Below are 25908 nucleotides of genomic sequence, written 5' to 3'. Positions count from 1 at the left end.
GTCCAGTCTTGAGCTCAGATATTACGTACTGGTAATGCTGCCGATTTTCTAACTACTGGACACAGCAGCCATGGTACTCTGTCACAAGTAACCTATGAGTAAAAATATACCCACAATCACAGGTGCTGGTATTCCAAATGGCAAGGCTGTATGCCAAAGTTTATTGGTAAGTTGATGATTTGAGCGAAGCTCCAAATTCATTCTTCCTATAAAAATAATGTTGTAAGTCACTATTGGTAGACTTCAAACTGACAGCCCGAGCACCTCTCTGATGTTTGCCTGCCCATGCTATGACTGCCCATCATCTGCAGACAACTGTTCTCCCTTTGGGAAACAGCTCTTGACCTGCTATTTGGGCCCTCGCGGAAACTGAACGTTTGACAATAGGACACCAAGTTGCCATGTGACCTGAGCTGCCCATCATGAGCTGGGTGCTATGAGACCCTCCGAGTCATAAAGTAGGACGAGCACAGCAGCAGTCTATTGACAAATGGAAGTAGTACATACGTGATTGGGCCCGAGCAGGTTCTGAAGGCACAAGCAAGTTACATGAGCTGCTTAAATGCCTATGGTTTCTACTCCTGTTACAATGCCATCTGCTGCGAAGCATGAATCTATAGCCTCATGGGGTGTTCCCTATAATCGGCTGACTGAAGAAGAGAAGACTAGGACCTGGTTTACTGATGGCTCTGCACATTATGCAGGCACCACCCAGAGGTGGACAGCTGCAGCATTACAACCCTTTTCAGGAACAACCCTGAAAGATACAGGTGAAGGGAAATTTTTAGTGAGCAGAACTTTGGGCAGTGCATATGGTATTACAGTTTGTTTGGAAGAAGAAATAGCCAGATGTATGATTGTTCGCTGACTCATGGGCTGTAGCCAATGGATTGGCTGGATGGTCAGGGACTTAGAAAGATCACAATTGGAAAGTTGGTGAGAAAGACATCTGGGGAAGAAGTATGTGGATAGATCTTTCCAAATGGACAAAGGATGTGAAGATATTTGTGTCCCATATAAATGCTCACCAAAAGGTGACTTCACCTGAGGAGGAGTTTAATAATCAAGTGGATAAGATGACCCATTCTGTGGACAGCCAGCCTCTTTCCCTGTCATTGCTCAATGGGCACATGAACAAAGGTTATGCTTGGGCTCAACAACACGAACTTCCACTCACCAAGGCTGACCTGGTTACAACTGCTGCTGAATGCCAGATCTGCCAACAGCAGAGACCAACACTGAGCCCCAGATATGGCACCATTCCTCAAGGTGACCAGCCAGGAACCTGGTGCCAGGCTGACTACATTGGACCATTGCCTTTCCTACACGCAATGCTTCTGCCACAACCACCATCCGTGGACTTACAGAATGCCTTATCCATGGTCATGGTGTTCCACACAGTATTGCTTCTGACCAAGGAGCTCATTTCACAGACAGAGAATTGTGCAACAGTGGACCCACGATCATGGAATCCACTGGTTTCACCATGTTCCTCATCATCCTGAAGCAGCTGGTCTGATAGAAAGGTGGAATGGCCTTTGAAGACACAGTTATAACACCAATTAGGTGGTAGCAGCATGGAGGGCCTGGGCACAGTTCTTCGGAAGGCAGCATGTGCTTTGAATCAACGTCCAATATATGGTACAGTTTCTCCCATAGCCAGGATCCATGGGTCCAGGAATCAAGGGGTGGAAAAGGGAAAATAGTTCACTATCACTCCTAGTGACCCAATAGGAAAATGTTTACTTTCTGTCCCCAACAACTCCAGGTTCTGCTGGCCTAGAAGTTTTGGTTCCAGTGGCGGGGAGTGCTCCTACCAGGAGCCACTACAAACATTCCATTTAACTGGAAGCTCAGACGTCCCCCTGGTCATTTTAGTGCCCTTGAACCAACAGGCTAAGAAAGAAATAAAAGTGTTAGGAGGGGTGATAGATCCAGATTACCATGGGGGAAATTGGATTGCCTCTCCACAATGGAGGTAAGAAGGATTATATCTGGAGTTCAGGAGATCCCTTTGGGCGTCTCTTAGTACTACCATGTCCTGTGATTAAAGTCAATGAGAAACTATAGCAGCCTGATCCAAGCAGGATGACAAAGACACAGAACCATCAGAGATGAAGGTATGGGTCACTCCTTCAGGAAAAGAGCCTGAGGTGTTTGCAGAGGGTGCAGGAAATGCATAATGGGTAGTAGAGGAAGGTAGTTATAAATACCAGCCAAGGCCCCGTAACAAGTTGCAGAAATGAGGATTATAAAGTAATATGAATGCTTCTGTTTTATTTTGTTAAGAACACATTTGTGTTTCTTCTATTTTCTCTAACATCCATTGGTATTTAAGTTGAGATACTAAAAGAATGTTCCCAAGGATCATTGTCCCACTGTAATTTACAAATGTGTTATATCATGTTAGGTTATATCATATATTCAAGACCTTGTCATTGTTTCATGTGGACATGAGATATTATTTCTGTCAAGTTGACAACGGGTGGGTTGTAGTGGCTATTCCTGGTTGTCAACTTGACTGTATATGGAATGAACCACAATCCAGACTTGGAAGGCTCACCTGTGATCCTCATCTTGAGGCTGGGAGATTCAAGTTTCTGACTTGGATCTTGGCATGGAGATCTTGAGGCATAGTGCCTATGAATCCCAGGAGACTAAGGCAAGGAGATCTCTGAGTTCAAGGTCATCTGGGACAAAGCAAGTCCCAGATCCAGGCATGGTGGTGCACACCTTTAATCTGGGTCACACCTGCTGGAGACCTACATAAGGACATTGGAGGAAGGAAGGCTCTCTTTTCACCTGCTTGCCTTGTGGGACTGAGCATCTGCTAGATCCTTGGACTTCCACTCACAGTTGCTGCCGACCATTGTTGGGAGTTGGACTACAGACTGTAAGTCACCAACAAATTCCCTTACTATATAGAGACTACCCATAAGCTCTGCGACTCTAGAGTACCCTAATACAATGACCAAGATTCAAAGGGGTCTTAAGATATGCCATCTCCTGCACCATGTGCTAGATTGTACCTGAATCCATAGTGGGGTGTTTATGCTTAACAGTAACTGGAGGACATGCTGTATCCACACTTTGGCAACTCCGATCAGATTAATAAGAAGTTGCCTTTTTAATCCCTGGGGTAAAAAACAGCCTCACATCAAAGAATCACTAGGTGTCAGGCTCCTAGTGATTCTTTGTAGTGACCATCACTACAAAGAGCAAACAGGACACTGTCTCTGGCTGCAGAGCTTAATTTGAATCTAGAAGAAACACAAGTTGAATTGACAGAGAATGGAGACATGGAAGGAAAGCTGCTTCTGTGAAAAGAAACCCTGGAGGTTGTAACTACACCACCAGCTAAAGAGCCTTGACTAGACACTTCCAGAACAAAGGAGAGCCTTGGTGGGGGTTGAAGGATTAAAAGGTATCAGAGAAGAGGGGAGTGTGTGAAGAAGGTATCCCCTGAGGTGACTGACTGGTAGGTGGGGAGGGAAAGCCTTGCAGAGGTTCCCTCACTGACTGGAGCAAGGAGGCTGGGCCCTTTCTTAGGGTTCTACTGTGCCAGCCCTCCAGAACAAGTGGGAAGCTGGGTAGATGGGAAGGGTGGGAGGCAGCCATATAGGGGTCAGAACAAAAGACAGTGTCCCAGCAGGGAGCTAGGACTGGCCCTGTGACCTTTATCCCCCATTGTCTGTTGCAGCCTTTAGACTCTATCTTCAGCCCTTTGCTCGGGCCTTGCTCTGAGTTCTTTTCCTTCCCCCACTACCTACCAGCCCAGCTGAGCCCCTTAACTCCTCAAGTACCCCAACTCTAGTACTTAACTAGAATCCCCTAATCCTGTCCTCCGAAAAGAAATGTGGAACACTTTGAAAATGTGTGTGTTGTTCTTGCACAAGGGCAGTGCCATCTCTAGACTGTTCCACTTTTGGTCTTTGTGCAGCACTAACCTCCCTTGTAAAAATACCACTCCGTTCGCCCGAGGTTCCCCTCGGCTCTCCTTTCCTTTATATACAGCGGCTATTGCTACCTGACTTACATTCCTTATTTTCTGTTTCCTTCCACCACACTGTAAATCCCACCAATCAGGGAGCCTGGTTCTCAGCTGTGTGTCCCATGCTGCGGACAGAGAGAGCACTTGGCTGGAAAGAGCTTTTCCCCGTTCATAAGTATTTGCAGGAAGGATGCTTTCAGCCCCGTGTCTTGTATTCAGTCATGAGATCATGCGTGTGCCTGTGTGGAGGGTGATTCGGTTAGTGCTGAGATTTCTCTGTTAGAAGCCTGTGGGGATGGGCGCCATTTGTTACCCTTTTGGTGTTGGGTCTTTCACTTCTCTCCCAAGTTTTATTTTGACATATTCAAAGCTGGGAGACAAGTCACAAGAGCAGTGCAAGGGAAGTCCGTGTCCCCCGCCGTTTGCCCCGGCTGTACCTCTCCGTTCTGTGTATCTCCGTATAATTCTCAGGGCTGTTCACGTCACAGTTCTTCTAAGTTCTTCATTTTGTCACCCAAGAAGGAGACTTGTCACATCCAGGGATTGTGCTGTGGGCAGAGCACAGCTCGGTGCACACATCCTTCTGAACTGTGCCCACCAGTATAACCTGGCAACAGCAGTGGAAGCTGTGCCCAGCCAGGGTTACACATTGCATTTAGTTGTCCCATTCCTTTAAGCTTTATACTGCGTATTTGGTTTTTGTTGTTTTTCTAAATCCTATGTGTCAATTGTTTCTTTAAATGGTCCTTGCTGGGGCTTCTTTTATATTTCCCAATTGTTGGAGTCAAGATAGACTCCAACAATTTGGCAGAAGCAATCACACAGGCGGCAATGTACTCTTGTAAATACCTCGACTCAGGAGATATGTGATGTCGAAGCGAAGTGTGTCCTTTCTAGTGTTTTCGACTTTGAGCCCTTGGCTTTAGGTAATGTTTGTCCCATTCCCTCACCAGCATTTAGCGCATAGTTAGTACTTTGTGACTCATAGTTTGGCAACATAAAATTTTGTTACATAGAACTATAGCATTTGACAGGACAAGTATCATAAAATTACTTAAATACCCTGTTTCTCAGCATCTTTTACCTGATGATTTATGATCCCTAGAAGTTGTTGCCCGAAGCCATGGCATTAGTGTGGAATCACTATTTTTAATGACGTCTTAGAGCAGTTGTCACAAGGAAGAGCCCCCTCTTTCCCATCTTATTTGCTTGATTGCTCTTTATAAATAGGAGCTCAGGAATTATTTTTAGTGTGTTATCATGTATTAATGACATTCGTTTTAATGTTCCGATTAGCCTAACTTCTAGCTTCTGGAGAGAGAGAACTCACAAATTCAAGAAGTAATGAGTATTTTTAGTCCACTTAGCATGCTTCCCAAGTTGATTGCATAGGAAGTAGCCAGATTTGGCCCACATTCATCCTTCCTGTCCCGTTGCTTGGTAATAGGGTGGTCGGTGGACTGCATTGACGTAGTGATGTCCTGCGACCCCGTAAGTGTTTAAACATATTCTATTTAAAAAATTACCTTCTAGGGCTGGAGAGATGGCTCAGTGGTAAAGAGGACTTGCTACTTTTACAGAAGACCTGGATTTGGTGCCCAGCACCCACATAGCAACTCAGAACCACCTGTAATTCCTGTTTGAGGGGCTCCGACATCCCCTCTATGGTGCAGAATCCTCTATGGCTCCTGCACATACACGGTACAACTCAGAACCACACACGGTATGTTTATGTGTGCAAGAAGTACACAAGAATGTAAAACGTGTCACTTAGCATGGAAGAAGTTGCTCTTTTAGAGCCATCTGCCCTCTGATGGACATAGTGGGAGAAGAGACACACTTCAGCCAAGTTCTGGAACCTTCTAGTGCGGAACGCTGTGTCCTGTGTTCACACTTTCTCTTGCTAGTCCTCTCCCTTCAAAGAAGTTCTTTCAACCCCTCGTTTCAGTGACCATGCGAGATTGCAGAAGTTGTAGCTGTGTATGTTCATCAGCTAAGGTTCTCCTTGGTCAAACGAGATGGGTTGAACTTTCTGGACCAAAAATGACCTACAGGAGTATGTTTTAGTCAATTAACTTCCTTAGTCCCTTTAGAAGTCATTTCGAGACAAGTTATTGTTAACACTCTGACTATTTGTAGTTTGTGAATTTTACATTCATAAAAATCCCACACATGCATGGCATTTGTGTTGCTTAGTAACCTTACTTCTATACACCCTTACTTCATTCTACTAAAAATGGAGGGTTTGGGGTTTTGTTTTTAATGAAAATAAGCTGTATCACATCAGGTAATAAATACAAAGATGCAATGGTTTTAGCTGTTTTCTTCCAGATGTTGTGATTGGCTCACAGTAAACACGGAACTGAGATCTACAGTCTCAGGACGGACATTTGCAGGGTGCTTGGTAGGTTGGGTCGATTGCTCTTTCTTCTGTATTTATAGCCTGTGCATTGTAAAGATTGACTTCAAAGCACCCAGTCATGCAAACGCTTAAGCAGAGAAGCTCCAAGAAGCAGGGTCTACACTGTACACAGGCGGGCCAACTACTAAGTTAGGTGAGCTCATGGAAAGGAAGTCAACTGGGGTGATGCAAATGGAAAATGTATCCAAAGGGAGGTTAAAGGGGACACTGGTATTTGGGGACAAACAATAGCTTGCTGTGAAGTGGCTTTACAAACATCGTTCAAATGCTTGAAAAGAAAAGAGCTGGGTCATTCCTAACTACTTAAAATGCACATCATTAGTTACTGCAAAATGTCTTCTCGATCTTTTGAGTGTGGGTTCAGAGCTTAATGACTGTGGTAGAAGAATTACTGCCATTTTGAACAAAGCTTCTCATCTCCATGGGGTAGCGAGATGCGCCTTCAGATTGGCCAGGGGCTAGGACCTTTTTAGCTAAGCACTCCTGAGCCAGGCTTCGGGCATGAATGATGAATGCCCATTTTAGCCTTTTTGTGGCACTCTGGCTCCCTGCATATGTGGGTCTGATCTCTTTCCCCAACTCCAGTGATGGCCAGCAGCTCTGCATATTTACTCGGAGGCACCTGGCTATTTCCAGTTCCCTGGGTGTAACCTAGCAATGGAGGCCCATAGTCACTCAGCAGCTGATGATATTGGGAGGAAGTCGCCATGCTAGTAGATGGTGAATGGACACTTCCGGCATTGAGGGCATGTGCGCAGTCAAGTTCAGCTTGTATGACATCCTTGAGGGCGGCAGGCTTTGGTTGTTGTTTTTGTTTTGTTTTTTGTTTTTTGTTTTTAACAAGAGGACATCACAAGAGCACTTGCACTCTAGTGGACATAGAATGAACTACACACCACTCACTTCCCCCTGTGGAATCCCCAAAAGATGTGCCAAAAATAAACGGCACCTGATGATTTAAACTCTGATCCTTTGAACACCACAGCCGCAAATGGACATCAGAGAGTGAACAGAAAGGAGTAGAGTGAACGATCGTGTCAACTCTGTGTCAACAGAATCGGATTTCCCAAGGGGGTGCTCAGGGTTTGCGTGTTTGTTTCTATACTGTCTGGCTTCTGGATAGATAATAAGTTAGACCTCAGTTTGAAAAGGCTCAGTCAACTTCTGAAAGAAATGCCCTTTGACTCCATGTCATCTGCTCTCAACTCTTCCTGAAGGGCGGTAGCCAACATTCTTCCTGTTGCAGTCCCTTTCCATACCAGGAGGTGGTGCTCTGGTGACTTGCCCCCTTGTCTCATCACATAGCTACAAAGTCCATTGAACAGTGTCATCAGTGGGAGTGGGGTGGGTACTTTCCTCAGTGATGTTTAACAGTTTCTCTAAAGCTACCCTGGAAATCATCTGCCGCAGAGTTTAAGCCAGTGAGTATCTGCTTAGTCTTTCTGGTTGGAGGGTAACACCTGAAGGTTTTGAGGATCAGGCTTTGTGAGTAGTCCAGTCTGGGAGGGACAGAGGTCCAGTGTTCTCCACAGAAGTACCATCCATGGAACTTGTGGTCTGTGCAAGCCGCTATCTAGGTATTAGAAGCTTGCCCATGGCTGGGTGCCAGGCCCTGTGGCGAACAGAAAGGTTCTATCAGTGCCTCTAATGTGTGACACCTGTTACCAATTAGTTCACACCTGCCTTGTGTTGCCCTGCCCTACCCATCCCATTCTCTCTCTCTCGTGTTAAAAAACCTTGAAAAATCAGAAGTGTATCAGATTCTGACCTAGATCTCCATGTATCTTTATAGCTCGGAAAAATGTAGATGAATTCTCGGGGTAATAAATAAGAGATCAAGTGTTACCTATTTAAAGGTAGATAAATGTCTTTTTTTCTGATACCGAATATATCTCAGATGCTCTACACACACACACACACACACACACACACACACACACACACACACACACACACACACGAGAGAGAGAGAGAGAGAGAGAGAGAGAGAGAGAGAGAGAGAGAGAGAGAGAGAGAGAGAGAGACAGACAGACAGACACCCCGGGGGGAGTGGCGAGGGAGAGAGAAGAGGAGGAAGCAGCATCCTTCATGTTACCCAAAGAGTGTTTAACATACACACAAGAATTTGCTGAACACATTCAAAGCCAGAAAGGACAGCAGATGAATACATTTTATTTTCACTTCCAATTTCATGAGGTTTTCCAATTGTAACTTTGATTCCAACCAATTTGGATGTCTCCCTATGTTCCAGTGTTGTTTGAGAGATGATTAGGCATTGGTCCCTTCCTAACTATGCTCACTAGTGTACACACTGACCTGCTAGGTCCAAATGCACAAATGTGCCCTTCGTATATACAGTTAGCTAGAGGATTGCTAGGTTGAAGGAAGCAAGTGGTACCTTTAATGGTCCTTGAAAAACCTTCAGATTGTCCCTTAGAGTACTACTTTATGACAGTGTACTGTGTTAGCTTAACTTACTGTATTGCCATAGAAATTATTGTAAACTCAGCCAGCATTTATTGAACACCTGCAAAACTTATGCACCAACCTCTTCTTGATGTCCTATTATTACTATCTTCCCTGATCCCAATAAACAAGATCATCAATACTGATTCAAAACTCCTTAAAGTGTGGAGTCTCTAGCAGTCCTCAAACAGAAGAATCTTCGAAGGTAGAGAGGGCAGAGGAGCTATTTTGGATGCTTCACAATTGCAGCTGGGCTAAATGGGTGTGAAAGGAGGGGTGGGAGGGAGAGTGGGAAGCAGGGTAGGCAAGAGCTGGAATTTTACACTCACTGAGATTTTGAGTCCCAGGCAAGCTTTTTCATGGGGAAGGGTGGAGCTCAGGCCTGACAGCTCCATCCTAGGGCAGAACGCAAAACACCAGGACGAGGCCACAATACTACTTTTCATCCTTGATGTCATGGGACATCTCAGTACCAGGGTATCCTCATTTACAAAGTGAACGAAGCAACTGTGTTTATCTCGTAGACTTGCAGAGGAAATGAGAGAAATAATGGGCAGAGGGAATGGTGGGCTTGTTCATGCTTAGCTGTTGGGCAAGGAAGAAGAGTGGAAGCTACTTGGGGAAGTTGGTCTTGACAGGCATCGGTTGACTGAAGTTTTGTGGGGCTGCTGTTCACCTGTGTGGTATTAAAGATGGGGTTTGAGAGGTGTTGCTCTCGTTCCCGGTGGACTTCTAGACATAGGAAGGCACAGGGATGTACTAGAGTGCTGTATCAGCAAGACCATTCTGTTTCCTCTACACCTGCAGGTCACAGAGTTGAGCAACAGTCCCATTTAAATGATTTGACTGTGGCTGTTGGGAGGTGTTCGGTAGCCACAAAGAACTCTAATTCTGGTCAGTGAGAGGAAGTAGATGACGTGGTTAGCACTCCACGTTCGTTTCTTTTATTTTTGTTAACAGTATAAACATTTTATATTGTGTGCGTGGTTCTTTTCTGTGTTTAGGCTCTGTTCTTATGTTCATACTATTTCTGTTTGCCATTATTCTCCGCTCCCCAATCCCTTTAGGTCTCTTCCTGTCTTCTGATAGTCCCTCTTCTGGTTTCACTGCCCATATAGGCACACAGTATAAACATATGGATATACACATACACACACATTTAAATTTAGGTTGTACATATAAAAGAAAAAAACATGATATTTTCCTTTATCCGTTGGACTTCATTTAACATAATTTACAGTGTAATTGACTTTCTTGACTATCTTTGTGTTAGTCAGTGTGTTGCTCAAGAGACTCTATGACCACAGCAAGGCTTCTAGAAGAAAGCATTTATCTGGGGCAGCTTTTCCTTTTCTGTAGGCTGGATCTTCACTTTGATCCTGGTTTCCTTCGCTGTGCAGAAGCCTTTTGATTTGATGCAATCCCATCTCACAGTTCTTGATATTATTTTCTGTGGCTCCGGAGTCCTCTTCAGAAAACCCTTGCCTATGCCCATGTCTTGGAGTGTTTTGCCTGTGTTTCCTCCCGGTGCTTCTGTTTGAGGCATTATGTTAGGGTTTTTGATCTGTTTTAAATTGACTTGTGTACACGGCTGTAGTTTTACTCTTTGAGAAGTGGGATGGGAATTGAGCTTTGCCCCTGTTATTTGTTGAAAAGGTGGTCTTCAATGTACATTTTTGACACTTTGGTCAGAAATGAGACGATTGTGGGTGTGTGGGTTTGTTTCTGAGTCCTTTAGACTGTTAGTCTGCCTGCTTTGTGTCAGTCCCTGCTGTTTGGTTAACTGTGCTGCTGTAATGTAATTTGAGACTGGTATTGTGATATTTTCAGTGTGTCTTTTTTACTAAGGATTATTCTCTCTCTTTCTCTCTCTCTCTCTGTGTGTGTGTGTGTGTGTGTGTGCGCATGTGTGTGTTTCCACTTAGGATTTTAGGGTTGTTTTTCTTTGGTTTTATGAAGAATGGCTGCAGTGTTTTGATGAGGATCGCATTGAATCTGTAGATTATGCATAGTAATACCCCACTGTAACAAAATTGACTCTGCCCATCCATGAGCAAGTGTGACATCTCCACTTCCTAGTGTTCTCCTCCATGTTTCTTATCAGGGCTTTTCATTCCCATTGTACATTTTTGTCACTTCTTTGGCCCCTTAGTTAGGATTTTACTGCTGTGAAGAGACACCTTGACCATGACAACTCTTATAAAGGAAAACATTTAATTGGGGCTGAATTACAGGTTCACAGGTTGGTCCATTATCATCATGTTGAGCAGCATGGCAACTTTCAGGCAGACATGGTGCTGGAGAAGGAAGGAGCTGAGAGTTCCACATCTTCATCTTCAGGCAGCAGAAGGGGACTGTGTGCCATACTGTATGTATCATGAGTATAGAGGACCTCAAAGACCATCCCTGCAGTGACACACTTTCTCCAACAAGGCCATACCTCCTAATAGTGCCACTCCCTATGAACCAAGCATTCAAACACAGGAGTCTGTGGGATACACATACATGTGTGTGTGCACACACACAAACACACACCTCACAATACTTGGATAGGTCTATTCCTAGCTATTTCTAAAGTATTATAGTTAATTGAATAGACAACTCCACACATGCACACAATATATACACGGACCACTCTGACCCCTCATCCATTTTTCTATCACCCTGTCTACCTCCCTCCTCACCACAAATCTCTGTCTTTCATTCATGTCTTTTTGTGTTGTTTTATGACCTACTGAGTTTAACCAGGGCTATCCATATGATCATGGGTGTGATGGTTGGTATATGCTCTGCCCAGGGAGTGCATTATTACAGGGTATGGCCCTGTTGGAGTAGGTGTGTCACTGTAGGCATGGATGTTAAGACCCTCATGGTAGCTGCCTGCAGGTAAGTCTTTCACTAGCAGCCTTCAGAAGATGTAGCACTCTTAGCTTCTCCTGCACTATGCCTTGCCTGGATGCTGCCACGCTCCTGCCTTTGGTGATGATAACGCACTGACCTGTGAACCTGTAAGCCATTCCCAATGAAATGTTGTCCTTATAAGAATTTCCTTGGTAATGGTGTCTGTTCACAGCAGTAAAACCCTAACTAAGACAGACGTTGTACCAGGAACTGGGGTATTGCCGTGATAGGCCTGACCATGCTTTTGTTTGGAAGAATGGATTTTGGGACTTTGGATTTGGAAAGCAGTGGAATGCTTTAAAAGGAGCTTAATGGGCTGTTCTAGTAGGAATATGGAAGACTTTGTTACTAAGAGTGGTTTGAATTGTGCAGATTTGCCCCAAGAGGTTTCAGTGAAGAATTCCAGTATGTGGCCTAGAGACTGTTTATGTGGTTTTCTGGTGAAGAATGTGGCTGCTTTCTGCACTTGTGTGAAGAGTCTGCCTGAGACTAAGGTGAAGAGACTCAGATTAATTGCATTGAAAGGGAAATCTCAGAAATGCCCATTATAGACTTTGTTCTCTGGTTAAGTCTCATGAAGAACATTTTAAACAAGCATAGCAAGCTGAGAAAAATAAAATATTATATGGCTTAAATTTTAATGGGGTACCAGGAAGTGAAATGGAGCTGAATCCTGTGTACAAGGCAAGATCCCACCCAGCTAAATTTAGGTCCAGGCATGGTTATACATGCTTTTAATTCCAGGAAGCAAAGACAAGCAGATCCTCTGACTTCAGTGCCAGCCTAGAACAGAGCAAATTCTAGGTGAAATAAAATTTAAATCCAGTCTTAGTGGACCACACCTTTAACCCCAGTGTGCAGAAGAAAGGTATGCAGATCTCTGAGTCCAAAGTCAATCTACAGAGCACGTTCCGGGACAGCCAAGCTTAGGCAGTGAAGGATTTGGAAAACAGAAAGCTGATGATAATGTAATCGAGCAAGGGGCCATGTTCCAGCCCCAGCAAGCAGCAGAACTTGGCAGCTTTGGTTATGTGGCTCTGGCTTTATTTTTAGAGCCCAAGGGGGAAAAAGGGACTACTGGGAAAATTGATGCTGGTTATCTGGAGCTAAGAAATTAGTAGTGATTAAGAAGAGACCAGCATCACTGAGGTGAAATCTTCTGGGAAGTGTTTTCTGAAAGCACAAAGCTGTGTTCCAGAGATAGCCGAGGTTGTACCTCAGGCTGCAGCTGTACTTGGTAATATGTAAAAGTCATGCAGGTGGTACTGATTTTGAAGGCATGAAGGGGTCATGAAGAGCAGCTGAGGCTCAGCACTGTGAGACTGTGGAAGGCCATTGGTGAAGGTGAAGCCTCAGTTACAGTTGATGGCCCAGGACTAAAGGGGTCATGGAAAGCAGTTGAGGCTTGGTACCATGAAGAGAACCTATGTCTATTGGTGAAACCTAATTGCTGCAGAAGATCCTGGCATATTGGAGATGCCATTACCATGAGATGATTACCAAGAAAAGCAGCAACAGTGGATCAACCTGAGCTTAGAGTGTTACACAGGGCAGAGCTGGAGAAGTGACGCCAGCCCTTTGGAGGAGCCCAGAAAGTCAAGCGTGGATCCCAGATACTGAAACAAGAAGCTGTAACACTGAAGTTGCCTTGGAGACCCCCAGGATATTTGAGTTGTCAGAGCCGTGAGATGCCTGCTGGGGAAAACTGCTAACATGGAAAGGAAGCAGCCCAGGAAAAAGAAGTTTGTTTCAGTTGACAAAAATGAAAAAGGAGTTGGGAGATCTGATGACTGCTTTGACATCAGCTATGGAGATACGGAGTTTGGAGTTTGCCCAGATGGTTTCTGTCTTGCTTTGGGGATTACACGAAGTGATCGGATGACTCTCAGAAGAGACTGAACTTTGGATTTTTAACATTGTTGAGACTGCTATAGACTATGGGGACTTTTGAAGTTGGACTAAATGTATTTTTTTATTATACTGTGTTTAGGTATGGCCCCTATGGACTCATATCTTTGGACAAGCCTATGGGGGCCAGGGAGTGGAATATGATTGTTTATATATGCTCTGCCCAGGTAGTGGCACTATTAGAGGGTGTGGCCCTGTTGGAGTAGGTATGGTCTTGTTGGAGTAGGTGTGGCCTGTTGGAGTAGGTGTGGCCTGTTGGAGTAGGTGTGGCCTGTTGGAGTAGGTGTGGTCTTGTTGGAGTAGGTGTGTCACTGTGGGCGTTGGCTTTAAAACCCTAATCCCAGCTGCCTGGAAGCCAGTATTCTGCTAGCAGCCTTCAAATGAAGATATAGAACTCTCAGTTTCTCCTGCACCATGCCTGTCTGGAAGCTGCCATGTTCCCATCTTGGTGATAATGGACTGAGCCTCTGAACCTGTAAGCCAACCCCAATTAAATGTTATCTTTATAAGAGTTGCTTTGGTCATGGTGTCTGTTCACAGCAGTAAAACCCTAACTAAGAAATTACCTATTGGAACCTGGTGGCTCAGCAGAACAGGTATTTAATTATGTACCCCCTCCCAGAATCATAGCCAGTAGTTCATCAGTTAAGGGTAAGACACCAACAAAGCCTCTCCCTTCTGTGACTGATAGTTGGCAGGGCCAGTCTTGTATGAGCCACAACTGGTTATCAGTTATGAGTTAATAATCACAACAGTTGTATACAGTCTATAGGATGGTATTTTATAGCCCTTCACCCATATTCTTTTTACATATTTCCTAGCCCTTCTTCCACAGTGTTCTCTGAGTCTTAAAAGGGGTGTCGTGAACGCCTTGTTTAGGGCTGAGCCCACAACACAGAATTCATCTCCATTTCACTTCCTGGTACCCCATTAAAATTTAAGCCATATTATATTTTATTTTTCTCAGCATCTTTGGCTCCTGTGAGACTCTGCATTCACCACTGTTCATTGTAAGGAGAGACTTCACTGATAAAAGCTGGGATCAACTTTTGTTTAGAGATGTAAACCTGGGTATTTAGAAGGGAGTTTAGTTTTAACATCAGTAAGTTACTCACCTGGGTCATTGACTTCCCCAGACCCGGGTTGTTAGCCCAGTGTATGGTACCTAGCGTGGATTCCCCATCCTCAGGGAGCAAGCCTCAAACCTGATCAGAGAGAAATTGGTTATCTCCACAACAGCCAAGCGTCAAGCTGTTACACTCATGGGTAGGTCTGGCGTGGCAGGCTGGCCTTCTGATTAACAATCACAGCCTGGAAAGATCCAGGATGCTTTTTCTTGTGTAGTAACCCACTCAGCCTGATGGTTTTTATGCTAGCTATCCGGGAAATTTGTAACTCACTCGTCCCCTGCTTTTTCTTTATGTCTCATATCCAGGGAGCCTGTTGTCTTCTGCAATATGATCTTATTCTCTAGCTCCGGTGGGAAACTGTCTTCGTTTGCTTTCTATCGCTGTGACCTGAGACAACTTTTGGAGGGGAGGGTTTCTTGGGTTTGAACATTCTGCTCACAGTCCATTACTAAGGGAATTCTGGGCAGGAACTAAAGCAGAGGCCCTAGAGGAACACTCTTTACTGGATTTCCTCCATGGCTCGCTCAGCTTGCTTTTTCTTTCTGCCCAGGACCACCTGCCCAAGGGTGGTCCATCCCACTAAACTTGGCCCTTCCACATTAATCATTAATCAAGAAAATGCACCACAGACGTGAGTACAGGCCAGACTGTTCCTCAGTTGATGTTTCCTCTTTCCAGATGTTTCTAGGTTGTGCTAGGTTGAAAACGGCAACAAGCAGCCCAGCAGTGAGGAGGGCTGACAAGAGCCACAATAGTTTAGGGCCCAGGATTTCCTCAGCAACTTCTCCGGCAATATCTCATAACTGGGAACCATGTTCAGTGGCCCACTTCTTCAGGGAGTCTTGCCATTCAGCCGTACAGGAGGACCGTCTTCAGTCTCTTTTGCAATTTTCATTTGGGTTCTATATACCACACTTCTATATGGCTCCTGCCTCCCCCCTTGGTCCCATTTACATGCCCCAAACCTTGAAGTAGAGATCTTACTCCCCTTATTGGCTCCTCAGCAGATCCACTATTGGCAAACACTGAAGCTACTGGCTCTAACTCGTTGATTTCCTAATCGACTGACACATTCGACACGTCTACCAGTTCTAAGAGCTTGCTAGTAGAGTCTTTTAAACGTAGGATTGGGTCTTCTGCCTTATTTTGAATTTTTATTATTCTGATTGTTCTAGCTAAGATCTCAAGCAAAACTGGATAAAAATGGGTAGAAGCTCTTGTCTCATTCTAGATTTTAAAGGAAATGCTATCAGTTTTTCGATTTAGTATGTTGTTGGTTATAGGCTTGTCATATATGATGTGGTAGCTATACTTGATTGTCACCTTGACTATATCTGGAATTAGTAAACCCGAAAATGGAGGGGCACCTGTGAGGAATTCTTGCCTTATTTGAAGTGAGAAGATCCACTTCTAATCCAGATCTTTTGAGTCAGGGAAAACCTGCCTCTAATTTGGGCTACACCTCTGCTGGAACCCTAAGGACATGGAAGAAGGAAGCTTTTGCTCTGCCCGCTTGCTCTTGCCTCTCTAGCAAGCCCGTTCCTTCACTGGCACTAGAGCCCGCTTCTTCGGGACTCCAGCGTATGCTGAAGACCGGCTGAGACATTCAGACTCATGTACTAAGTAACTACTGGATTCTTGAACCTTCTGTTCATAGTCAGCCATTGTTGGATTAACTGGACTATGTGAATCATTCGAACAAACTCCCTTTCTATGTGTATTTAGAGAGATTCATTCCATATGTTCTATTACATTAGAGAACTCTGACCAATATGTATGATCTGTGTCATGCTGGAATATGTTTCAGGGCTTTTATTGAACTGATACTCAATTTTGACTAAGGCCATTTGCATCAATTGAAAAGATCAAGTGACTTCTGTCCCTACATATATTTCCATGCAATCCATCAGTTTGCAACTGTTGAGCCATCTTTTCACCTCAGAAATAAACCCAGCTTAGTTGTGATCTATGATTTTCTTAATGTATTCTTGAGTCTGGTTTGTGAGGATTATATTCAAATTATTTTTTCGATACCTGTATCAGAGATATTGGTGTGTATTTTTCTTTTTTGCTATTGTTGCATGCTTATCCAGTTCTGGAGTCAGGGTAATCCTGGCTTTATAGAAGGAATTTTGTTGATGTAAATGCCTTCCTTTCTCTTTTATGTGACTGTGGGGAACATTTGTGGAAGATTCTCCTCAGTAATTATACCTTCTTCATTTAATTTTGGTCATTCATATGTGGCTAGGAATTTGTCTATTTCTAGGAAATTTCTAAAATCCCCAGGGTTTCTGCAGTACAGATTGTCAAAATTTTGTCTCAAGATATCTGGGTTTCATTGGGATTTGTTAAAATGCCCTTTTTCATCTTTATGTAAGGGATCTGGGTCTCTTTATTTTGGTGATTTAGTAAAAGGTTTGTCATTCTTTAATTAATTAATTAATTCTTTAATTAATTAATAAAACTGAGTATTATTCTCAGTTTCTTCCCTGATCTGTATTACTTCATGCTGTCGGTTACTTTGGGGATTGTTTTGTTATTTTTACAACCTAGGGGCATATTGTTACTGTATTTCCTTTGGGATCACTGTGACTTTAATGAAAGTACATAAGTATAAATGTTCTTCATAGAACTTTCTTAGTATTTATCAAAGATGCCAGTGAGTTTCATATTTGCTTTCATTTGGTAAGTGCTTCAACTCTTTCTCTTAGCTTTGTTTTATAATCTCTCTTGCTGTTGAGTCCTAATTTTATCCCACTATAATCTTAGAAGATACAAGAAATGAGTTTTTCATTGGTTTAAGACCTGATTTGTGATCTAGAGAGGTTTATATCAAGAAAGGGTCTAAGGCCTACTGAGAAGGAAGCAGATTCTTTATCTGATGAGTGGAAGGAATGTTCTGTAGCTGTCTAGTAAGTACATCTGATCTAATGCGTAGCTTGACCCTGTTTCTTCCATTTTTAGCTTTGATAACTAAAGATGGGAGTAAGTTATTGAAAATCACTCACTGTTTTAGTATCAGGGCTTAATTGATCTTTTATGTATATTAATGCTTGTTTTATAAAATTGGGAGCTTCAAATTTTGGTGCAAATATAATTGTTATAACCTCCTTTGTGATTTTTTTATTTATTAATGTGTAGTGAAGATATTTACGTCTTCTGCCTAAATTTTGTTTAAAGTCTCCTTTATCAAGTGTCAGCATAGCCACACCAGCTTAGCTTTTGGGGGCGGGCCTTCCTTTCACTCGATAGAGTGGCTTTACCCTTAGACTCAGTGCATGGATGTCTTCATTAGTTAGATCCGTCTCTTAGAGACAATAGAAAGTTGCATCTAGTTTTTGTTTGTTTGGCTGATTGATTTGGGTTTTTCAGGACAGGATTTGTGTGTGTGTGTGTGTGTGTGTGTGTGTGTGTGTATGTAGCCCTGGATTTCCTGGAACTAGGTCTATAGACCAGGCTGGCCTGGGACTTAGAGAAATCCCTTGCCTCTGCCTAAAGGCTTGACAACCATTGCCCAGTGGATCTAGTTTTTTTGTTTGTTTGTTTGTTTGTTTGTTTGTTTGTTTTTGTCGGCTTGACACAGTCTTTCTATTGTACAGCTCTGGCTCTCCTGGAACTCTTAGGTAGACAGGCCTAGAAATCCCAGGGATCTGCTTGCCTCTGCCTTCCTGGTGCTGGGATTAAAGACGTGCATCACCACGAACAGTTCTTGTTATTTTAAATATAGTCAGCCTGTCTGCCCTTCTTCATTAGCGTATGAGGGTATTAGTGATTAAATTTTTATCAGAAGATGTTTACTAATTCTTGAGAGTTTATTCTTTTTGGTGGTGGTGGTGATGGTTGGCTACTTCTTTCTTTTATGTTAATATCAGGGATTTTTCTGCCTTCTGTATCGGGCATGATAAATTCCTTGTAAGAACCCATTCATGTATTTCTCTTGAAAATGTATCATTTCCTGTGTTTTCTTTTTGGCTAACGTATTCCTTTAAAATCTTGGTGATCATGCACTGCCTTAGTTTGTGTTTATCTTGGAATATTATTCATCAATTTTAAAAGAAAGCTTTGCTGGATATAATAGAGTAGTTTGCAGGTATTTATTTTCATAACCTGAGGTGCATTGCTTCATTTATTTCTGGTCTTTAGGGTTTCTCTCCTGTAAGGTGAGCCGTCACTCTGATGTGTTTGCTTTTATAAATGGGTTTTTTCCTTTTTGTTGTTGTTTGTTTTGTTTTGTGTTTGAGACAGGGTCTCACTATAAAGCATGGCTAGCCTGGGGCTCACTGTTTGACTAGGAGGACCTTGAAGTCAAAGAGATTAGCCTACCTTTGTCTTTCCTGGGTGCTGGGATTGAAGGCATGTGCTGCCACACCTGGTTGCTGGATGCTCTTGGCATCTTGACTGTAATGTGTCATTACAGGGTTCTGTTTTGATCACATCTCTCTGGGGTTTTAGAGGCCTCTTCTGCTTGAGCATTCATCTCTTTCTTTTCTTTTTAGAAATTTTCAGCTGTACTTTTTCAAGTAGATTTCCCAGGTCTTTAGGGTTTGTTGTGGCTGCATGTTGTACATTTTTAAGTCTGGTCTTTTGGTTATGGTCCAGAGTTCTTACACAGCATAGTCATGCTCACCTATTATTGATTATTGATGCTGAGATGTACCGTATTCGTCACTGATGTTCCCCCAGTTCGGTCGGTGGGGGTGTTTTCTGAGTTCTTCCCATCCGTTTGTCACAGTTCTTTTTCACATCACCGAGCGTTTCTGCCGCAAGCTGAGAATTCTTCACCCCGCACTCTACCTATTTCACCACGGGCTTGGGTTTAGTAGTTGAGGAGTTGCGATCTTCTGGGGAAGTCACGTGGCCTTGCTTCCCGTGGTTCTGCGTTGTGGTTTTGCATCTGTTGCCTGGAGTCGACTTTCTGGTTTATTTGGAGGGTCAACACTCGAAGCCTGTACTCGGAGGCTGACTTTCCCATCCCATTCAGAACAGAGAAAACAGACTGCTTTGGCAGCAACACCACCAAACTATACCAGACAGAGAAATGCACTTGTGGTGCCGGGAGAAGGCTTCAAAGGTAAAATGCCTGCCTCACAAGAGCAGGGACCTGAGGGCAGATCTCAGACAGTGCTCTCAGGTACCTGTAACCCTGGTGCTGTCGAGGATGGGGGACTAGAGACCAGCTGGTCTCTTGAGTTCCTGGCCAACCAGTCTAGTCCATAAATAAGCCCCAGGCTCCATGAGAGAGGCTGTCTCCAGAGATAGAGGTCAAAGAGGATGCTCAGTGTTGACCTCTGACCTCTAAACATGTGCCACTTTTCTGTACATGTACACATAAGGCACACAAACATGCACAAAAAATATACTTAGAATTCCTCTCCAGTGATCATAACAACAGAAAGTGGTAGAACTTTCTTTAACAGGTAAATCTACCTTTTAACCCTGAAGTTTAAAAGTTAATTTAGAGGGGGGCTGGAGAGATGGCTCAGTGGTTAAGAGCATTGACTGTTCTAATTTTGATTATCCTCACACACATGACAGCTTACAACTGTCTGTAACTCCTCTTCCAGGGAATCTGATGCTTTCTTCTGGCCTCTGTAGGCCCCGGGGACACATATGGTATACAGATATACATGTAGGCAAAACACCCATATACATAATAAAATTAAATTTAAAAAAACTTAGGAGCAAGCATAAAAATAGTACATTATTTTTAATATTAGGTTTCATGTGTGGCATAAGGAGTTTCCTTACTTAGAACTTAAGTGGCCAAGACTCACAAATTCTAGTAGCTTCTTTCATAGCCTTCCAAGTATGCCCCTCATTTTCTGATGTCAGCAAAGCTGTTCATGTTTATTTCTGTGCTGTGTAGAAATGTGAGCCAGTGAGATGTGATGGTTGATGGTGGGTAGCTGTGATGCTGGTCCTTGGGAGCCTAAGGCAGGATGATCCATACGGTTTCAGGCCGGCCTTGGCTGTGTAGTGAACTTGTTCTTAGCACGGGCAGCGTAGTAAAACCTTGTCTCAGAAACAGAATAGGAAAACAAAGTACCTGTGTAATGCATGAAAAGAAAGTACTTGTATTTTTAAGGTGTTGTCTTTAAACTACACGAGTGTAAATGTGTATAAAGCAGTTGCAGTAACTATTTGGCTATCTACATACAATGCAAATTAGTTCCATGCCAAATAGAAGTGACTGATAGGAACAACGATGTAGGGTGATCTTACAGATCGGCCTTGGAAGTGCCCCGTTTCTTCTAGTTAAGAAGACCTCTGCACCCCGTCTTCTCCGGATGAAACTGAAGCCCTTTAGCCTCTGGACAGTCAGTCCATTGTCATTTGTTATATCTTTAAAGAACTTATTTCTTCCGAAAGTTCAGGGTCAACAGTTTTGGAATTGCTTTGGAGAGCAGACAGTTTCCCATAACTGACATTTGAAATAACTCTGTAATATTTAACATAGAATGTTTAACACATGATATATTAAACTTATAATTATATATATATAACTTTATATAAAGTACATATAAGGTTTATAAACCAAGAAGGAAAACACGGCATATTTATATATGTGTCAAGAACGTATATTACAAGTTCTACTTGCTTGACTAGTTAATGACTTGTTGGTTGCTGAATGTGAGCGGTTTTAATTGACATAAAGGCTTCGTGTTTGTAAATATCGGTATTTATGGACCTCATGTCTGTGCTTCCAAATCCTGTTTCTAATTACAAAAAAATGTTTCCTTCTAGTGTTAGGAAAAAGATGAAGAGAGTGGTGGGGGAAGATATGCTCTATTGAGGTGCTTCAAGGCATGGGGTCAAGAGGCAGGAGGAATGCCTCTGGGCACCCATGTTGTGATTCCCTTCCCCTTGAGGTTCCAGCCACACAATAGTAGTTTATTCGGGGCATAGGGAGGGGAGAATTAAGAGGGTAGTAGGGGGGTAGAGAAGGAGAGGGCGCCTGGCCATGGGCTTGTGGAGAGAAAGGGAGGAAGGGAATGGGAGAGGAGTGGCAAGGGGGGAGAGCAAAGAGCAGGAACACAAGAGAGACCAAGAGAGAGAGGAGGGGCTCCCTTTATAGTGTCAGGTAACTGGTGTGGAGCATACCTGGCTGTTGCCAGGTAACTGTGGGGTGGGATTTACAGAATCCTAACATCTAGTAGTAGAAATGAATTGCTTCACTTAAAACTTAAGGCTTCCTCTGTTAAGAGGATCAAAGACTTAAGGAGACACTCTAAGGGATATGATGGCCTGCCAGCTTCTAGTTAGTTATCAAGTCCCAGGGACCTTCCCTGGCAACCTCCAGATGCCCAACATTTGTTTAGCATTTGAGGAAGTGACATCATTGTAAATGCAAATCAGTTGCATCATTGTAAATGCAACAGCTCCTAACAACACTTGCTTTTCAAAGGATAAGAGTATGTGGATTTACTTCTCTTTGAATTTGGGAGCATTCAGTCAATTAAAACTGGAAGTTTTGAAATGATCTGTTAGCAAAGCTTCTCATAACTCACCAGTGCTAGAGGTAATGAATGAGCCTTCGTCTTGGTGGTTCTGTGCTTTGTGCCTTGAGATTGCACATTGTAGTCATCCTCAAAAGCTTGGCGCCAGGAGGGCTACATCTGTCTGCAGCTGAGGTCTGGTTGAGAGTCACAGCCTCAGAGCATACCTCCTTCCCGCCAGCTAATCAAGACAGATCTAGGTCTGCAGCTGCAGTTCCCTTGTTTTCGGAGGCGCCCTACCTGGTTGCAGCTGCTGTTTCTCCAAGGTGAAGAGATTATGGGCTATCTCCACCTTTGCCTCCAGGGTCTCTTCTCTGCCAGAATCCAGCTGCTGCAGCCAGCTGCCCGGAGGCTATAGCTACCACAAAAGGCACACCAGCTTGAGTAGATAGTTGACTGTTCTCTTTTAGGTCAGCACCCCAGAATCTCAGACAAAATGGAGGAACAGATCCTTTAAACATCATTAGGGCTTCTGGGTATTTTGAAATGAGAGGCGAGAGGTCAAGATCCTTGATAAATAGGACAGAATGTTTCTGATTAATGTTTGTTGACACTTTTTCTCCTGTCATGTACTAAAAGGAAGCGAGGTGCATGAAGAAACTTGTGTCTAAGCATTTGTCTGTGCAAAGGACTTTAATTAAATAAATGTTCCATTATTGTTGTGATTCCACAGTAAGGAACAGTACAGATGTGGGACTTTTAAGTTAACCCAAAGCATGTTTGTCTGTTGAACATGTCATCAGTGGAACCGTGGCGTGATCCTACCTAATTCACAAAGCCCCTATGTGCTGTGCACTTCCTCCTATCAGGGCCATTTAACTGATGAAGAAACTAAGGCACGGCTAGTTATTTGGCCTGCAACATAGAACGCAGGAGCAACCATATCATGATCTGAACATAGGCAGCCTTGCCTGCAAAGGTGGACGCCGTGCCTTTCCTTGTTTGCTCATGGATGCATTCAGCAAACATTTAATAAGAGCAGGGGTGGCATATGTATGTAGCCATTTCTAGATACGTATGTATCTGACGCTTAGCTCACAGTCCACCCATGTGACCAGCTCACATTTCTATGTGCTTCCTTTGTTAAGATACTTTGACACAGGTGCTCCTGGTCTGGCTTTTTGTCAAGAAGACATTACAGATTTCCTATCAGGAGAGACTGTCTCTAGGTGATAAGAGAATTCTCAACAGAGGTAACTATTCAAGACAGGTTGTCTTTCTTTTCCCCTGAACTATGGAGAAGTTACCGTGGTTCCAAAGGCTCGTGACTCTGAAATTCAAGAGTTAGCTCCTGTCTCCCTGCTTTAAATTAGGCCCTGTCTCTGGCATTCTAAAACCAAGACAGGAAAAAAGAAATGTCTAAGGTAGTCAGTCATTAAGTCCTTGAATACCTGAAAACGACAAATAAACTGTTTTTACCTTTCGATTTTTTTAAGAGTGATTTTTCCCCTCCATCCTCCCCTTAATCTGAGCTTCAAGCTCCAAGATAGGCTTGTGAGTGGAGAGAGAATAGCTTCCACCCTTGGGGCTTCCTTCCTCCTCTTCCTCTTGTTCCTCCTCTTCCTCCACCTCCTTCCTCTGTTCTCTCCTCCTCTTCCCCCTTCTCTTTCCCCTCCTCTTTCCCCTCCTCTTCCCCCTCTTCCTCTCCCTTCTCTTCCTCCTCTTGGCTGCTTGCCTGTAAACATGGCTTACCTGAGTCCACTGCTGACTCTGGACTCTTCCCTGAAGCCTTGCCTCCTTCTTTAGCCTTTCTTCCTTTGGATTTAGGTGTCTGCTAATCCTGGCAGATGTGGGATGGATAAGTGAAGTCTCATTAACTCCTCATATGGAGAATTTGTCTTTTATTGGGTGAAAAAACAACTTCTGTTACTCTCTCGGTAGAGGGAAGTAAATTCTTAATGTTGAAATAGTTATTAAAACTTTTATAGACACTATTTTCTTGGTGGAATCTTTAAGAGTCTCCGTCTTAGTTTTAAAGCTTGACTGTGCTGCAGAGCTAAGGAAGGGGTACCTCTTGACCATGCCTCCTTTCGTGTATAATTTCAATTGGATTAGTTACAATGGAAATATATGAAGAGAATCTTGCAAGTACAGCGGGAGGGCCTGAGGACCCGGAGGCCCAGGATTACGAGGCCGCTTTGGCTTCTGCAGAGAAATTGGCCACGGTTTTAGGGACCTCGGCCGCGGTTTTAGGGGCCTCGGCCGCGGTTTTAGGGGCCTCGGCCGCGGTTTTAAAGGCCTCGGCCGCGGTTTTAGGGACCTCGGCCACGATAGGTTGGGGTTGGGCCGCGGCGGCGGCCGAGGCTGTGGGGCTCCTGGAAGACAAGGAGTGGATCCCCGTCACCAGGCTGGGCCGCGCGGTTAAGGAGTCCTTGGAGGAGATCTACTTGTTCTCCCTGCCTGAGATTGTTGACTTTGCCCTGGGTGCAGCTCTAAAGGATGAGGTTCTGAAAATCATGCCTGTGCAGAAGCAGACCCTGGCTGGCCAGCGAACCAGGTTTAAGGCTTTTGGTCGCTATTGTCGATTATAGAGTGGTGACATTGGTCTTGGTGTTAAGTGCTCAGAGGAGGTTTCCACTGCCATTCGAGCGGCCATCATCCCTGTGCAGAGAGGCTACTGGGGGAACAAGATTGTCAAGCCCGCACTGTCCTATGCAAGGTGACAGGCCGCTGTGGCTCTGTGCTGGTGGTCTCATTTCCTGCCCCCAGAGGCACTGGCATTGTCTCGGCTCCCGTACTCAAGAAGCTTCTGATGATGGCCGGTATAGATGACTGCTACACTTCAGCCAGAGGCTACACTGCCACCCTGGGAACCTTTGCCAAGGCCACCTTTGATGCCATCTTCAAGACCTACCTCTGGAAAGAAACTGTGTTCAAGTCTCCTCATCAGGAATTCTCTGATCATCTTGTGAAAGTCTGGTGAGAGACTTTTCAACGCCAGAGTCTGTTGAGAGGACCTAGACTGAGGATGTAGCTCAGTTAGTACACATGCCTAGCGTAAAAAGACATCCCGATTTTGATCCCAAATGTGCCTCTCCCCCTTCACCAAAGGAAGAAGTAATCTCCATTTTTCATAGGAAGGAAACAAGCTGAGGGAATTGACTTATTCTACCAAAATGCAGGTTCTTGAGCTTGCAAGATGGTTGGTTACTCAGTGGCCTGAGTTTTGGTCCCAGAACCTATGATAAAAGGAGAGAACCAACTTCTAAAGTGTGTTCTCTGGCCTCCTCGCTGTGGAGTTCACTTACTGTAAAAGTGTGTGAAGACTCACCACAACATACAAGGTGGTGTGTGCAGGGAATAAGCGTAAACTTTTAACATAAAAACTAAATGAAAGTAAAACCGGACTCTTGGTACTAGATCTGCTGTTTAATTCTAATCCACAGCAACAGATAAAGTAAAACAACTTTTCCTGGAATATGTCTTTCTGGTATTTGGTTGTTGATGTTGCTAGAGTTTCACGTTGTCTCCTCACTTAGAATAAATACTCTGCTTGGAAATTTAAGCAATTCTTCTTAGTTTCTACCCTGAAACTGCCTGTGTATTCATTACCCCAGGACTTCAGTCTGACCTCCTGCAGATTTGAAACATCAA

The 25908-nt window shown here is 43.9% G+C and overlaps 1 protein-coding gene and 1 pseudogene across 2 annotated transcripts in view; one reads left to right on the top strand and one right to left on the bottom strand.

The window, feature by feature from the left end:
* The window catches only part of PCGF5 (polycomb group ring finger 5), a 107992-nt gene that overhangs the window by 32728 nt on the left and 49356 nt on the right, over positions 1-25908 (top strand). The gene's annotated exons all lie outside the window — the stretch shown is intronic.
* On the bottom strand, positions 6774-7193 carry LOC308417029 (cyclin-dependent kinase 2-associated protein 1-like; annotated as a pseudogene). The gene has a single exon. The product of its transcript is annotated as a cyclin-dependent kinase 2-associated protein 1-like (transcript).

The sequence above is a fragment of the Micromys minutus genome, assembly GCF_963924665.1.
Source record: "Micromys minutus genome assembly, chromosome: 2".
Taxonomy (NCBI): domain Eukaryota; kingdom Metazoa; phylum Chordata; class Mammalia; order Rodentia; family Muridae; genus Micromys; species Micromys minutus.
Note: the sequence above shows the minus strand (reverse complement) of the source record. Positions and strands in the feature narration are given on the sequence as shown.